The sequence below is a fragment of the Eriocheir sinensis genome, chromosome 61 (genome assembly GCF_024679095.1).
Source record: "Eriocheir sinensis breed Jianghai 21 chromosome 61, ASM2467909v1, whole genome shotgun sequence".
Taxonomy (NCBI): domain Eukaryota; kingdom Metazoa; phylum Arthropoda; class Malacostraca; order Decapoda; family Varunidae; genus Eriocheir; species Eriocheir sinensis.
The window spans coordinates 740,768-759,108 of NC_066569.1; the positions used below are offsets into that span (position 1 = coordinate 740,768).

Here is an 18,341-nt window from a genome sequence, read left to right on the forward strand (position 1 = left end):
AATCATACACACACACACACACACTAACACACACACACACACATATTAATATATATATATATATATATATATATATATATATATATATATATATATATATATATATATATATATATATATATATATATATATATATTTATACCTGTTACCCTCTAATAATGTCGCTGTCACACCATGTTTGTTTACGCCTCAAAGCAGTACAATTCAATCTTTTAAGAAAAAGGACCAGTTCTGGTAGGTGGTCCCAGCAAATATTATGCGGGGCTTTATTGGGTGATTTAATAAGGATCTGAAAACACATGAAACTTTAAAAATGACCTGATGTTGGGGAGGTATTACAAATGTCAGCCAAAAATTCCACCTGACACTTGTAGTAGTTATATTTTCAAATGCCTGCCCAAATTATGGGGTGCGCCTTTATAAGCCGTTGCAATGCTTTATAAGCCGTCAACAACAAAGTAGGTTTGCATCCTTTACCCTGACAAAAGTAGCAAGGTTAGTGGACGAGAGGAGGGACAATGTGATGCCTCGATGGTCAGGCGCTGGGCATGACAAGGAAGGGACAGAAAAGATGAAAGCAATAGGTAGAAATAGAGATAGAGAGCAAAAAAAAAACTGAAGGAGGTGATTAGCAGGCTAGTGTGAAAAAGCATTGGGAAGTGATTGATGAAGGTAGGAAAGAGATGGATAGATGGAAGAGGGTAAGAGAGGTGTGGTGTGGCTGGTGTGTGGTGTGGTGTGGTGTTTCAGGTGTGGTGTGGCTGGGTGTGGTGTGGCTGGGTGTGGTGTGTGTGTGGAGAGGATAGCAGCAAGGAAGATCATTTAGAAATAACAGTAGTAGAGCAAGGCAGCAAGATGGAGAGAGTGTATGATGGACAGTAAAGACATTCTGCCCTCAGTAAGAAAATTGGGCAGGGGTGGCAGCTGCCGAGGCCATTCCTACACCCCAGAAGCTGAGGACACAGCCTGTAACTATTATGGTGCAGGGGTTGGAATCAGCAAGACCAAGCAGCCGTATAATATCAGGCTTCGATAAAAATGACGCCAGACTCCGGCAAATGGGAAAAGGAGATGTAGAGTTGAGAGACAATGGATGAGAAAAAGTTGGAAAGTTTCGTTAAGTCGGCGCAACATCTGTGGTCATATGCCAGAGAGAGACAGAAGGGGAAGGAATTATAGGAATGGATGAGAAAATGGAGACAAAAAATACAACACTGAAAACACAAATAAAGGTTATGAAATTATTATTAACAGCACTACTCAATCTATCTCTATAAATTTCTGGGCCCCGGTCCCCTCGCAGAAATTTCTCTGAAGCTCTTCCCTCTCTGAACATTCAATCCCTCGCCTCCCAGCTTTCTCCAGTACAGTGACACCTCAGTTTACGAGTGTTTTGATTTATGAGCAAAAACAATTCACTAAAGTTACCTTGGTTTATGAGCGGTGATTTAGTATGAGCATCCTGCTTGTACAAGTTGAAGATGTCAGCATGGGTTCCCTTTGTTTGCCACAAGATGAGAGCGCTCAGAGCAGAAAACAATGGGAATGGGGTCTCAGTCCACATTGTACACTCACAGAGGTGCTTGTGTCAACTTACATTTGTGCTCTAGTGTGCAATCTTTGTGTTTTCAGCATTACAGTGCTTTCATTTTGGTTTACAAGATTTTTGGTTTGTGAGTGAAATTCCAGAATAAATTAAGCTTGAAACCAAGGTGTGACTACTTATTCTCTCTGTTAATCCACTTTACTGATGGCCTCCTGACACCACTCCCTCAATCTGGCTCTCATACAAACTCCTCGAACTATCACCATCACCACCACTGACACCATTACATACCGTTTTGCTAGGCAGTTCCAGCTTGAAGACTTGTGTGTCGTTCACCACCTGTTTGTAAGCCTTGTCTCGGGCCGTGAGGAAGTGCGGGTTCGGCCAAACGCCTCGCTCACAAGGCGACTGAACCGCTGGAAGAGGTCGAGCAGCTTCTCACGCACTGCCCGAGTCCTGCGTTATGGTGTCGGGCGGCGCCACCATGTTGCTAGCCCTGCCGACACGATGTGCTCCTCCATCGCCGAGCATAGGCTGGATGCCGTCCGCACACGATTCATCAGTTTAAACATCAGCTTGAGCTCTGAAAGGGATGTCATGGGGTCCTTAGATAAGTTGAATTCTTATTATTCTACTTATAGGGATTGTTTGCTGATGGTGTCAAACTACGATGTTAACTCCACTCTTTTCAACTCCTTTTTTTCTTCTTTTTTTTATAGGGGAAGGGTTTAGCAAGGCTTTTTCTCATTATTATTTTATTTTTTGCCTTTGAGCTGCTTCCTTTGCTAAAAAAATCTCCTTCAACCTATATAAACCATCTCAGAAGACCTTTGCATCCCTGTCAAACCATTATTAGACTTCTGGAGGACGAATGTAGTGTGAACGGACCACCAAAAAGCTCCCCAGACCACAAATATTATGTAAAACATCTCAGAAAACCTATGCATCCCTGTCAAACCATTAGCCTATTAGACTTCTGGAGACAAATGTGACATGAATGACCCACCACAACTGATCTCCTGACATCCAGCAACACTCAGTACGGCTTTCAGTGGCTCAGTTATGACACGCTCGTCCTTTCAGAAGTCTTAATAGTTAACAGGAATGCGAGGGTTTTCTGAGACACTTTACATTATATCTGTGGTCTGAGGAGTATACAACTGGTTTGAGTTCTGCCGTGGACATGGATATACTGGATTTTATCAAGTGTTAAGTATATTTGAGGGGCATAATATCTGCTTCTTTTCACATGTACACAAGATTTGCTGAGTTAACTGTCATCTTAAGCTCTGACGGCACTACATGAGGACTTTATTAGTTAGGTGTGGTGTGGCTGGGTGTGGTGTGTGGTGTGGGTGTGGCTGGGTGTGGTGTGGTGTGTGTGTGGCTGGGTGGGTGTGTGGGTGTGGTGTGGCTGGGTGTGGTGGTGTGTGGTGGCTGGGTGTGGTGTGTGGCTGGGTGTGGTGTGTGGCTGGGTGTGTGTGGCTGGTGTGTGGTGTGGTGTGGGTGTGTGTGTGGCTGGGTGGTGTGTGGTGTGGTGTGGCTGGGTGTGTGGTGGTGTGGCTGGGTGTGGTGTGTGTGGTGTGGCTGGCTGGTGGTGTGGGTGTGGTGTGGTGTGTGGTGGTGGCTGGTGTGGTGGTGTGTGGTGGGTGTGGTGTGGTGTGGTGGCTGTGGTGTGTGGTGTGTGGCTGGTGTGGTGTGTGGTGTGGTGGTGTGGTGTGGCTGGGTGGTGTGGCTGGGTGTGGTGTGGCTGGTGTGGTGTGGTGTGGTGGTGTGGTGTGGTGGTGGTGGCTGGGTGGTGTGAGGAGTCAAAATTTTCCATATCCTAACCTAACCCAACCTAACTTAATCTAACATTACCCTAACATGACCCAACCTAGCCTAGCCTAATCTAACCTAACCTGACCTAACCTAACCTAACTTGACTTAACCTAACAATCTAAGATGACCTAACCTAACCTGACCTGACCTAACCTAACTTAATCTAACATGACCCAACCTAACCTAGCCTAACCTGACCAAACCTAACCTGACCTGACCAAACCTAGCTTGACCTAACCTAGCCTAACCTGACCCAACCTAACCTGACCCAACCTAACCTAACCTGACCTAACGTAACCTAACTTAATCTAACATGACCCAACCTAGCCTAGCCTAGCCTAACCTAGCATGACCTAACCTAGCCTAACGTAACCCAACCTAACCTAGTTTGACATAACCCAGCCTAACCTGGCCTAACCTAACCTACCTTAACCTAACCTAGCCTAACCTGACCTAACCTTACCTAACTTGACCTAACCTAACCTGACCTAACCTAACTTAATCTAACATGACCTAACCTAGCCTAGCCTAACCTAATCTAGCTTGACCTAACCTAGCCTAACCTGACCTAACCTAACTTGACCTAACCTAACCTGACCTAACCTAACCTAGCCTAACTTGACCTAACCTAACCTAACCGAACCTTTTTCTTCTCACAACCCTGAGTGAGTGTTTCCCTGTTGAGTGTGTCTCTGTTTCCGTCTCCCTTCAAGTACTCACTATCGGTCTCGTTGTTCTTGATCATCTGTGGACACTCGGCCAGGATGGTGTCCCTGAAGGTGGTGACCAGGACCTCCACGCAGCACTCGTTCAACTGCAGGAAAGAAGATGAGGAAGAAATGGTAGAGGGGAGGCGGTGGCTGAGTGGTTAGCATGCCGGCAGTGCGTCCAGGAGCTCCAGGAGGGAAGTGAGTTCAAGTCCTGGCCACTGCACAGCCGTGATTTTTCAGTCACCGCCGAGTGGCCTAAGACTGCCCACATGCTGCCCTGAAGACCACCTATCAACGCAAAGCTTTAAGGAAGAAAAGTTGGATAAATGTGGATACGGAGACAGGACCACACGAGCGTAAAGCCCAGGCCCTGTAAAACCACAACTAGGTAAATACAACTAAATAAATACACCTTCCCATCATTTCTACATTAATCCATTGCCCTCTGCCACCACCACCACCATGTCTTGTAATTTACTGTAGTCCGTAGATAACCACACAAGTTCATACTATCCACATACACAGTCCTACCTCCCCTTCCCTTCCTGCCACCCTAAAATCTCCTCCCCTCCACCAAACCCTTCCACATGCATTCCCAGCGCTCCGCCACCCCTCCTTCCTTACGTTCTGCAGTGATCCGCTGAAGGACTCGAGGTACTTTTCGCCGCGCTGTTCCTCCTCGCGCAGTTTAAGCTCGGCGTATTTCATGTAGTTCTGCACGCCGTTCGCCTCGAGGTACTGCGGTGCCTTGACTCGGTAGAACGCCTTTGTTGCCTCAATGTATGCCTGTGGAACAAAGTATGCGTGAGAGAGAGAGAGAGAGAGAATGTGGAGAATGCACCTCTCACACAGTCCTTTTGTCTTGAGATCAACTGCAATATTACCACTCTTTCCATCTTCTCTTGAGATTTTCATGCTGACTGCTCTTCTATACCTGCTAACTGCATGCCTCCACTCCTCCTGCGGCCCCAGTGCACACAACTTTCTACTCAAGCTCATCCCTATAGTATCCAAATTCCTCATGCAAGAGTTAGCCAGCATCTTCATGATTTCATCCCTTTCGTAACCTGAGGACCTCCTGTATAGGAAGTGTTTATAAGAGTGTGGGAAATGTTTATATGAGTGAGGGGAGGGTTTATAAAGCCTTAAAGTATATATAAATAATAAAATAAATATAAGGTCGCTACTTTGCGGATTTTCGCCTATTGTGGGGGGTTCTGGAACCTAACCCCCGCGATAGACAAGGGATTACTGTACATGGATAAGGATATGATGAAAAAGCTAATAACCACTAGGATTAGACCAAAATTGGAATATGCGGAAACGGTGTCTCCCCATAAGAAGACACACACAAAAAAACTAAAAAGAATACAAAGAATGGCAACAAAAATGGCTCCAGAACTGGAGGGATTGACATATGAAGAATGGTTAAAGGAAATGGACCTGCCGACACTGGAACAAAGTTTATAAATTATAAGTTATGGAATAAAATGGAAGAAGTAGACAATGAGGAGTTACTACTAAGAGAAGGAAGAAACACCAGCAACACACGAGGACACAGTAAAAAATTGAGAAAAGGAAGATGCTTGAGAGACATAAAGAAATATATCATCATCATCATTTCATCGACACCTGCTCCTAGGAGTTCCCACCAGGGATGGCCACGCAGAAGAGCTTCCAACTTTCTCTATCCAGACACTCCCTCCTTGCCTGCTCAAGATCTTTCCCCTCTCCCTAACGTTCTTGCACCCTAGCCCTCCATTTCACTGGGGGCCGTCCTCTAGCATTCCCTCCCTCTATCTCACTCACATACACCCTTCTGGTCATCTTACTCTCCTCCATTCGCTCCATGTGGCCAAACCACTTTAAGGTCTGTCGCTTCACTTCTTCCACCACTCCACACTTCTTCCTTCACCCCTGTGACACATTCCAAATGCTCACACACTTTCATTACTCATTCCATCCATTCTACTCACACCACAAGCACTCCTCAAATAACTCATTTCCACTGCCTGCACTCTAGACCTCTGACTTTCATTCCAGGCCCACGTTTCTCTTGCATATGTGAGGGTTGGTACTATTATTGTATTTCTCAAATCCCTCTTTACCTCCATGCTCACACTTCTGCCATTCATGATTCGTCCCAAAGACCCTACCACCCTTCTTCCTTGCAATGCCCTTTCTCTTATCTCTCCCTCCATACCACCATGCTTACACATAACTGATCCAAGGTACTTAAACACATTGACCTCCTCCATTTCTTCACCATTCAAAATTATTTTGCATTCTTTTTCACATTCAATTCCCACTCTATATGGGCATACAAAATCTACAACCTCACTTCAACTTCGCTCACAAACCATCACTTTACTTTTGTTGACATTTACTTTCAGCTTTCTCCTGTTACAGACACTATCAAAAACACTGACCAAATTTTGTAGGTCACTTTCATTTTCTGCAAACCCTGAAAAGAAATATAGCTTCCCACAAAGAAATATAGAGGGTTGGAACAGACTAAGTGAGGATGTAGTATCGGCGAAGAGTGTGCACAACTTTAAGGAAAAACTGGACAAATACAGATATGAAGACGGGACCACATGGGCGTAAGCCCAGGCCTTGTAAAATTACAGCTAGGTAAACTAGGTAAATACACACACACACACACACACACACACACACACACACACAGTACCTTCTCAAAGTTTTCGGTGTATATCTGCAGCTTGTCGCCGGCGCTGGACGACAGGTTGACGTACGATTCCCGGACGCCGATGACCAGCTGGGAGTCAAAGGCCTCACCGTTCCGCTCGGCGTGCACCAGCTTCATGGCGGAGTCCTGCAGCCGCTGCTTGATGTTGCTGAAGATTGACGCGTTCCAGCTGTCCAACATGAGCTGTGAGGAAGTGAGGGTCATGAGGAAGAGGAAGAGGAGGAGGAGGAGGTGAGAATTGTGAGGAAGAGGAGAAGGTGGAGGAGGAAGAGGAAGAGATGAAGAAAAGGATGATTTGATAGAAGAGGAAGAGGAGGAGGAGGAGGTGAGAATTATGAGGAAGAGGAGGAGGTGGAGGAGGAAGAGGAAGAGGAAGAGGTGAAGAAAAGGATGATTTAATAGAAGAGGAGGAGGAGGATGTAGTCAAGAAGTCTCTCTCTCTCTCTCTCTCTCTCTCTCTCTCTCCCTCCTCATAATATCATCAACTTGAACTTCCATCAGAGATCATTTCCCCATCAATCACTCTCCTCACTCCCTCTCTCCCTGACTCACCTTCCTCACGATAGCATCATCATTCTGCACTTTCTTGGACACGGAGGTGGTGGTCTTGCCAGCGAGGGCGGACTCCAGCTGGTTGAAGGGCAGCGGCAGGTAGTTACATTGCTGGAAGAACTTGCGCCACTCTGTGATGTACGCCTTCAGGAGCGCCTGGTTCTCGTGTTGGTCCAGGACGCGCTGGAAGAGATGAGAGAGTTCAGGGTTTTTGTTGGGTGCTGTGACATGATGAGAGAGTTCAGGGTTTTTGTTGGGTGCTGTGACATGATGAGAGAGTTCAGGGTTTTTGTCGGGTGTTGTGACATGATGAGACAGTTCAGGGTTTTTGTTGGGTGCTGTGACATGATGAGACAGTTCAGGGTTTTTGTCGGGTGTTGTGACATGATGAGACAGTTCAGGGTTTTTGTTGGGCGCTGTGACATGATGAGACAGTTCAGGGTTTTTGTTGGGTGTTGTGACATGATGAGACAGTTCAGGGTTTTTGTTGGGTGTTGTGATATGATGAGACAGTTCAGGGTTTTTGTTGGGTGTTGTGATATGATGAGACAGTTCAGGGTTTTTGTTGGGTGTTGTGATATGATGAGACAGTTCAGGGTTTTTGTTGGGTGTTGTGATATGATGAGACAGTTCAGGGTTTTTGTTGGGTGTTGTGATATGATGAGACAGTTCAGGGTTTTGTTGGGTGTTGTGATATGATGAGACAGTTCAGGTTTTTGTTGTGTGTTGTGACATGATGAGACAGTTCAGGGTTTTTGTTGGGTGTTGTGATATGATGAGACAGTTCAGGGTTTTTGTTGGGTGTTGTGACATGATGAGAGAGTTCAGGGTTTTTGTTGGGTGGTGTGACATGATGAGAGAGTTCAGGGTTTTTGTCGGGTGTTGTGACATGATGAGAGAGTTCAGGGTTTTTGTTGGGTGTTGTGATATGATGAGAGAGTTCAGGGTTTTTGTTGGGTGGTGTGACATGATGAGAGAGTTCAGGGTTTTTGTCGGGTGTTGTGACATGATGAGAGAGTTCAGGGTTTTTGTTGGGTGTTGTGATATGATGAGAGAGTTCAGGGTTTTTGTTGGGTGTTGTGACATGATGAGAGAGTTCAGGGTTTTTGTTGGGTGTTGTGACATGATGAGAGAGTTCAGGGTTTTTGTTGGGTGTTGTGATATGATGAGAGAGTTCAGGGTTTTTGTTGGGTGTTGTGATATGATGAGAGAGTTCAGGGTTTTTGTTGGGTGGTGTGACATGATGAGAGAGTTCAGGGTTTTTGTTGGGTGGTGTGACATGATGAGAGAGTTCAGGGTTTTTGTTGGGTGTTGTGACATGATGAGACAGTTCAGGGTTTTTGTTGGGTGTTGTGACATGATGAGAGAGTTCAGGGTTTTTGTCGGGTGTTGTGACATGATGAGAGAGTTCAGGGTTTTTGTTGGGTGGTGTGACATGATGAGAGAGTTCAGGGTTTTTGTCGGGTGTTGTGACATGATGAGACAGTTCAGGGTTTTTGTCGGGTGTTGTGACATGATGAGAGAGTTCAGGGTTTTTGTTGGGTGGTGTGACATGATGAGAGAGTTCAGGGTTTTTGTTGGGTGTTGTGACATGATGAGACAGTTCAGGGTTTTTGTTGGGTGTTGTGATATGATGAGACAGTTCAGGGTTTTTGTCGGGTGTTGTGACATGATGAGAGAGTTCAGGGTTTTTGTCGGGTGTTGTGACATGATGAGAGAGTTCAGGGTTTTTGTTGGGTGTTGTGACATGATGAGAGAGTTCAGGGTTTTTGTTGGGCGCTGTGACATGATGAGAGAGTTCAGGGTTTTTGTTGGGTGTTGTGACATGATGAGAGAGTTCAGGGTTTTTGTTGGGTGCTGTGACATGATGAGAGAGTTCAGGGTTTTTGTTGGGTGCTGTGACATGATGAGAGAGTTCAGGGTTTTTGTTGGGTGCTGTGACATGATGATACTAGGTAAGGTTAGGTTGATGTAAGCACTGCTCATGTTAGTCACTACTTTACCAGTTTATAGGCCTACAGTCTACTATATATACAAGCATACAAATTTATGCATGAAGCACTGTTATGAAGGTTTAAATAAGTAATCATCTAAGGTTCAGGAATGGATTAATCCATTTCACATAATTATTTAAGGGGTAAGTGATTTTATTTTTTGAACAAAAGTCAGAGGTTAAGTGTCCTGCAGCATCCAGCCTTGAGTCATGCAATTCCTGTTGGGCAGGTCTTATGTTAAAAGATGCTGAGTACTATAGAGCGGTCATTGGTGCAGGAGTGGAGTGAGCAGCTTAATCTAGAAAGACCATCAATGAATGATAAAAAGAGTGGGAGATAGAACACAGCCCTGCAGAACACCACTGTTGAAAGGTTTAGAACAGTGACTGTCTACTACAGAAGAGATAGATCAGCCTGAAAAGAAACTGAAGACAAGTGCAGAGAGAGGGAAGGAATCAGGAGGGCAGTTTAGAAAGCAAAGATTTGTGCCACTGTCAAATGCTGCCAAGATGTCTAAGCCAACAGCAAGTTTTGCCAAAACAGCTAAAAGAGGGAAGCAAGACTGCCAGTGATATGCCCATTGCAGAATCCGCACTGGTGATCAGCGGGACAGTCAGTAGTTGATAATTGCTACTAAAAATTGTTTCAAAAGCTTTAGAAAGACAAGGAAGTAAAGCTGTAGGGTGGTAGTTTGAGGGATTGGAGCGGTCACCCTTCTTAGGCACAGATTGTATGTAGGCACACTTCCAGCAGGAAGGAAAGGGAGATGTTGACAGGCAGAGCAAGAGTTTGCCCGGGCAGGGTGTCAGCACTCCAGCGGGTCTTACCCTTTACTTGCCACACTTACCGCCTGTGCGTGGGTGATAAAGTCGAGTATGTCATCCTGCAGTGCCTTCTGTACCTTGGGCGGCCCCTTTTCGTCCCAGAGGCACACCTTGTGGACGGCCCAAAAAAGGTCCTGCCACTCGGCGCGGCTCACCGGCTCCTGCCGCAGCAGCTTCAGCACCGTCGGGCGCATGGTGGGCCATTTTTCCTCAAAGGTCACTGTTCCTTTGTCCTGGGGGGCATGGAAGACAAAGGCATTTTCATCAGTATGGGGAAAGAAAGAAAAAGTGTGGGCAGCTTTTTTTTCGACAAGAGGGGAGGAAAGGAAGGTGTGTTAGTTTTGTTTATGTAGACGAGGGCTTGGTGTTTTGTCCTGTGTCGGGTGTGAAGGAGAAGTGTGTGGTGGTGTCATGATGAGATGAAGGTTTCGGTCTAAAAATGTAGTTATTCTGTTGTTATATAAAGAGAGGAAGGACCTTCTGTCTTGTAGGTTAGGAGAAGGAAGGAAGAAGGCGTTGGTATTCTTGTAATTCATAAGTGTTTTATTCTCCTGTAGAGCTAGTGGAAGAAAAGGAAATTCTGGAGATTTTGTTATCAAGATAAAAATAATGGTATATACAGTAAACCCTCGATATAACAGACTAATTGGGGGGAACCTAGTCCATTAATGCCGAAAGTCCGTTATAAGCGGCAGAAATTTAAAAGAATACGTATAATACCAATGAACTCAATAAACGTAGGCATAGTTTTTATTGTGTGTATGTTGTCTGCCCGTTGTTTTATAGCTGCACAGCACACTTAGCGACAGACTGCAAGGCACTGCGGCTGCCAGGTTGGCAGTGGGGTCCTGCGGCGGGGCAGTTTCATTACAGGTATAGATAAAATTTTACTAGTGCGCCCATCTTGCACTGGGAGATTAAACTGCTTGGTAGTTTTTGTTGTGTTATGAAATAATCTGCTAACTGTTTGTCACAAATCATTAAAAGATTGTCTTTTCAATGCCTGTTGTACACTCAGCCGCCAAGGCCACAGCCGCAAAATAGCTCGCAGAGAGAGGTTCAACTTGCTTACTGTTTCTATATTTCAATCACTGCTCACAAAGATCACAAGTGGACACATTAGAACATAACCAGGCAAATTAATGTTTTTCATGCTGTGTATTCCCCCAGTGTGCATGTGTGGTGGACAGCAGAGTGACTCATTTCTGCGAATAGGTATTTCTCGCAACACCGGCCTGCATAGTGGACCACCCTTGCCACCGTCCTGTCCTGTCATGCGCTGCGCATTTCCGCCACCCCACACCACGTGCCAAATAAATTTAAATTAACCAAACCTACCTAACGGGGAGGCTTCACCCCCCCTGACATTTTTAAGCTGTGTCAGTACCAACAATCACACACACTTGACTATTTTTCATTGCATTTACATCCTGGATTAATGCATAAGACTTTCTTGTGGTGTAAATACGTCCTTCATTTGAATGGGAACCACAAGCAGGAAAATATTTCATCAGGTGGGCAGATAAAGGCTTTAGTAACCATTGGGGCGGGCACCACTAGCCAAAAAGTTAGCTTCGTTAACTGGTAATCCACTGAGTAAAAAGTTAGCTTTGCTTACGGTAAACTGCTAAACTGATAAAGAAATTAGTGGAAGCTGATGCCAACCGGTAACCTTTTTATGGATTTAGCTTCAGTTTAGTAATATGGCGGCTGAACTGAACAAAGAGCCCAACAAGCAACAACAAGAAGAGCAGAGAAAGAAGCCTCCAGTCTATCCTAACTCTGTATATTTTACACAAGATTTCCCGCAAATTTACGCATTTTTAATTTTTTTTCATAACTGACACTTTTGTTTTTATTATTCTAAGTTTATTTCTTGTCAGGTGGAAAATGTTGAATTCTTGTCATTAAATCCCGAGTTCAAAGAGTTGGAGATGGAAGATGCATTACCCTAAAATGCCAAAAAGTTTCCCAAATAATTATCCAATTACCCAACTTTAAGGAGTAATTTACCCAAAGGTGGAAGCACTGGTTCAATTATTGTACCGTGTGGCTCAACCGGTGCTGTGTCTGCCCACAACGGACAAGAACAAACCTGTATGAATTTTTTAGTGGACCTAAAGTTAGCGAAGGAGAAGCTACATTAAGCGGAAGCTAATTGGTCCACTAACTGTTTCCAAAGCAAAACGCCATCGGCTAACAAAAAGTTAGCTTCACTAATTAGCGGTCAGCGGAACTGTGCACAACACTGACAGTAACCAAAGCATGGGACAACAGACAAAGGCAGGAGGGCCAGGCAGCCACACTGTTGTAGCCACCAGGCGCAACTGGTTTAGAAATTATTCTCCGTCGGTCCTCATGAATTTCTGACCCTCTGACCTTGTCCGTTATATCCAAAATCCGTCATGAGCGGGTCCGTTACATGGAGGGTTTACTGTATAAGGATGAAGGTTGCCTTGGCATACAGGATCAAGGGAAAAGTGCACCACATAAAAATAGGGAAAATACTGTCATCATTGTTATTTACTGATATACATGAACATTATTACCTGTACTCAAAGGGAAGGAAAGCATGGTGAGGGTGCTCTATATCAACCAATATGAAAAAATATATGCATAAGTGTGGATAAATCTGGAAAAGTCACTCAAGCAATACCTCTCCCACACTTTTTTTTCTTTTTCTGTTTACAGTAAAGGAAGCAGCTCAAGGCAAAAAAATAATAATAATAATAATAATAATAATAATAATAATAATAATAATAATAATAATAATAATAATAATGATGATGAGGAAAGAGTTGGAAAGTTTTGTTTAGTCGGCGCAACATCTGAGGTCATATGCCGGAAAGAGACAGAAGGGGAAGGAATTATAGGAGAAAGGAACAGATCCCAGGAGACGGGACACAACCCCTGATTAATACCTGGTACCCATTCACTGCTGGGTGGACAAGGGTGTAGGGTACCGGAAAAGCCGCCCAAATTTTTTCACTCCACCCGGGAATCGAGCCCGGGCTCTCTCGGTTGTGAGCCGAGCGTGCTAACCACTGGTAATAATGAGGGGAAAAAAAAGCCCCCTAAACACTGCCCCTATTTAACCCGGTAGCAGCAACGGGCCAAACTTCTGCCATGATATAAACCTCCCAAAATAGATGATGCATAAACTGATCACACATGCATTGATATATATTATGAAATGGTTTGCATGAGTGATGATTCTTTCTCATTATTTTACTTAGAGGGGCCTTTAACCTAACCTAAGAAACATGATCCCCGCAGCTACCGGGTTTAAAGAGTGGCCAAAAGATGGGTCAGTTTATGGAGAAGTGTCTCGATGCTCTCCACAAGGCAATAATTCTGTCATCCCGTCCCGTCCCTGCTCAACTCACCATCCACAGGGAGCCCATCGTGGAGTCTTCCGAAAATTGCTGTCGCGATAAGTGTGATTTTTCCTTCCCACACACACTCACTGATGCAGCGTAACACCTCTTTCTCCTCTACACACACGCACACTTTCCAAAAACACTTTCTTGACTTTATATTTGTGTGCTTTATGTCCTGGTTCTGTTCACACGCTAAATTTCCTCTATTAGCAGCGATGAATTCTTCCTTTCAGTAACATAACATATTGTCGGTATTTCACTATTGAGGGTGATTTACTCTTCTTTCACAGTTTTTCAAGTTTCCTGTCTACATATGTTGCATTATTATCACGGTGTGGAGTCGGATATAAAAGAATTTGACTGATTCTAACTCCAAGAAATTTCAAGGTTGCAATTCTAACTCAGACTCCCCCCCCACCCCCTTCCCCTTCACCTCTTTCATCGTCATCCCAAAAAGTCTTCTTAACCCGGCAGCAGTGACGGGCCAAATTTGTGGCTTTACCGTGTAGCAGCGACGGGCCAAATTTGTGCCATGATATAAACCCCCGAAATAGATGATACATAATCTGATCACAAATGCTTTGATATGTATTATGAAATGGTTTGTGTGAGGGGTGATTTTTTCTCAGTTTTCGCCAGGGACCATTAAGAAACATGATCCCCACTGCTACCGGGTTAAATATTAAAAATAAAATATATCTCAAGCTGTCGAATGTTGGATGATGGACCAAGAGCGTAGCGGAGCAAAGGTGGCGACAGCGTGTTGTGGAAGAACAAAGAATTTATATAGCGTAGTGTTTGTTTCCATCACAAGGAGTCATGCGTCCCATGTACATGCATTATTTTTGGTTAGGGGGCCAATTGTTTTGAATAATTAGTAAAAAAAATTATGTCGACTGAATTCAACTCATGTTTTTGGCATTACACTTTGCAGATATTTCATTTTTGGCCATTGCAATAAATAGCACATGACTAATATGGTTTAAAATGACACCTAAATGAGCTTTTTTTATGATGAAAAGTAGCTCTGCAATGAATCGTAGAATCAAGCATCTCTTATGTACCTGACTGAAATTCCCACCAGTGCAGGTCAAGGGAAAAGTGCAGTTTTCACAGACGGCCCTGACAGGAAAGGACTAAGTAGGAAATGAGGTATGAAAGGGTGCACAAACAGAATCTTTACCCCATAGTGTCCCATGGCTGCCCTTGAGCTGCCTCCTTTGTTGTAAAAAAATAAAATTAAAAAAAAAAAAAAAAATGGCAGCCAAAACCCACAAATCACCTCAGCTAAACTCCAATATGTTCTTACCTACGGGAAGGCTTCCCCCCCCCCCTTGGAGGCACTAAGAGGACACATGAACCTCTTAACTGGAGACTTTGCCCACCTCAACCCCCCAGTGTCTCCCTATTTTGTGGTGTTGGGTTACTCTGATGTGCACACACATTTCAAGGCAATTTTCACACTTGTTTTGACATCTTCACTCTTTCCAACAGTTTTGAAGACCAGTTGGTTAAGTAGGAGAGGCGACATCTGCGCATTAATAAAACCAAGGTACTATTAGCTTCTGGGAAATTAAAGAAACTTAACCCGGTGATAGCAGCAGGGATCATGTTTCTTAATGGTCCCTCCAAGCGAGAAAAATGAGAAAAAATCATTCCTCACACAAACCATTTCATTATATATATCAAAGCATTTGTGATCAGATTATGTATCATCTATTTTGGGGGTTTATATCATGGCACAAATTTGGCCCGTCGCTGCTACACGGTAAAGCCACAAATTTGGGCCGTCGCTGCTACCGGGTTAAGGATATTGATGTAAAAATTTTGAACCCAGTCTAGCATATTGCATTCTGGTGGTGGGGCATGGGAGGGTAGGTCAAGGAAAATATAGGTTGGTATTCTCAGCTGCTTCCGCCTCTCACATCAACTATTTCCAAAGGCCAAAGAGAAGATCAGTCGGGTTCTCATGAGCGTTTCTTTAGGTTCACGGTACAGGATAAAGGTCAAACTACTACTACCAAGGTCATTAAACTACCCCTGGAAAAGCCGAAAACTCCTACGAAAGCCCTATCAAATATGTGAACTTGAGTGGCGACATGTTTGAGAATGTGGCCCACAGACAGATTGGTTCAGGTCACGGCAGGCTGGATTAGATTTGTTAAATTTAATTGTTTATCATTAATACCATACGTGTTATGAACCATACGTTTGCTGCCCGGGGAGCGGTCAACCTGCAGTTCTTTGACCAGTGGTTCAGGACTGGGACTGGTATTCTCAGACACTTACACCACCCACGTTAAATATTTCAAATAGCTGATAAGGAGATTAATCAGGTTCTTTTGTATGCTCTTCATGTTCACCGTGCAGATATCTTGTCACCCTACCACTAGGCTCATAAAACTGGCCACTGATATACCCACAATGGGGATTACTGAGGAGAGGGTAGCCCACTAATTTTGAGACGCTGACTGTTTATTTCTGGACAAAATATAATGCTTTCTTATCATGGAGACAGTTTTATTTTCCAGAAACCATTTAATGATTGACTTTCCAATGCACGAGTGAGGTGCATTCCCCCCCACCCTGTTCCCACCCATTACCCACCCCCGCCCTGTACCGTCCCGCGCTGTGTTTTACCATCAGCCCACGTGCTGAATAATTTAAACTAACCTAACCTAACTTAACCTACCTAACGGTAGTGCTTCGCCCCCTTCGAACCCCCTTCTACTTTTCACCAATCATTTCTTACTGCACTGCATTCAGACTTAAAAAAAATCCATATTGTATGTACGGTATTAACTTTGAATCCATATTGTAAGTATTAACTTCAGAAGAGATGGTATCCTCTTGTCAGTATTACCCTCCACCACTCCTATGAAAGCCTTGTCCATTGTTGGTGTAAGCCCAAGATGTTTGAGAATATGGGTCCAGGACTCTGCCAACACCTACACACACACACACACACACACACACACTGCAGGGACGGAGTATTCTTATTTGGTATTCATATTGAAATAGCCTACATTTCAGTACCGTATTTGGGTGTATCCGTATCGGAATAAATACTGATAGAAATTAAAGTACTCTCATTCGTATTCAAAGACAAGGGGAAACGTATTTGTATTCTGTGATTAATCTGATGAAAACTTTTTTTTTATCCAAAATAACTGCAGTTGTTCATTACAACTCCAACCTCCTGGGTGTATGTGTAGTCGTTGAGTACAGTACAGGTTCGCAGACTGGCTGCACAGCGCCTGGAGTCTGACTCAGGTGCCACTTGCCAGTGTGAACGGTGACTGTGTGGGCCAGCTTAACACAGGCCTAGCGTTGGATTTTAGGTAAAGGTTCAGTATAACTCCGGCGCCTTAATTTTGATCTATTTTCTTCCAAACCTTCACAAAACCCTGTGCATACATATCAGACATTAGTATAAAGTGGCAGACAAATGCCACCACTTGTTTTAGAGTGGTTAGCGATGGTAGTGAAAGGGCATATACTTACATGTTTTGGTGGCGGCGGCGGCGGCCACTGGGAGGTGAGCAGTGTTGCGAACGATCCAATGCTTGGTTAGCAATTAGCTCACACATGTGAGACCAGGTCCACCACGCGTGGTTATTATTTTTTTTTTAGAACATGCACCTTTACCCAAAGGGTTTTGTGAAGGTTTGGGCCGGGTATAGTATTAAGTAAAGGTGCGTGTTCTAGAAAAAAAATTGAATAACCACGCATGGTGGACCTGGTCTCACATGCGTGGGCTAATCGCTAACTAAGCGTACCATCGCTAACCGGATCGTTGGCAACACTGCTCACCTCCCAATGTCCTCCACCGCCACCAAAACAAATGTATGTATATGCCTTTTCACTACCTACCACCATCGCTAACCATCCTAAAACAGGTGGCGGTATTTGTCCGGCACTTTTAACTAATGTATTATATGTACGCAAAGGGTTTTGTGAAGGTTTGGAAGAAAATAGACCAAGATTAAGGCGACGGAGTTATACTGAACCTTTACCGGATTTTTTTCTCTGCTATTTTATCGGCCATGGGATGCTGTGTGTACAGCAATGTGGCGTCCCGGAGGTAACAGTGACCAACACCAACACAACGAGGAAGGGAGGTGAGGTGCACCGTGCTGCCGCCGAGCACCAAGAAAACTGAACAAAACTAAAAGACAACATCGCCAATCAACAATCAAGAATAAGTCATAAGTGGGAGCCGTTACAAAGGCAATCCCACGCCTACTACTGGACTGGACTGGACTGGGGGGTCGTGGGAGCTTCTGATGTGTTTGCAAAATAATAAACAAATACTTCTGTTATATTTAAGGCACGTGTGATATATCCCTGCACTGAACACTGGCACCGGGCGTGAGTTACCACCAAACCAACCATAAATTTACGACAATAAACAGAACGAGGCGAGAAGCAAGGCACACACACACTGGGGCACGCAGCTCGACCCCTACTGTCGCTGCGAGGGTGCTACGCCGCGCACTTGACACAGAGATAAATAAAAGACACACAAAGGTAACAAAGAGAAAAAAACTGCGCCTCTGGGGGACAAAGGAACATTCTTGGAAGGCGCCCAGACAGCTGACGAGAGGCACCGCGGATGTAAACAAACTACGAGACGGCACCGAGACCTTATTTTAACGTTATCTAGGTACTCTTAGGCCATTAACGGATTACTTATGGTTTATTTACGAGGTTAAGAGATTTATGTAAGCGTGTGGGGGTTATAGAGCGCCCAGGACAGGAGAAGCGAGGCCATTGGAGAGGAAAGGCAGAAATACAACAAACC

At 44.4% G+C, this 18,341-nt stretch overlaps 1 pseudogene; it reads right to left on the minus strand.

The window, feature by feature from the left end:
• Positions 1–18,026, minus strand: part of LOC126985996 (cullin-5-like) — a 36,248-nt pseudogene extending 18,222 nt beyond the window's left edge.
• Between the last annotated feature and the right edge of the window lie 315 nt (positions 18,027–18,341).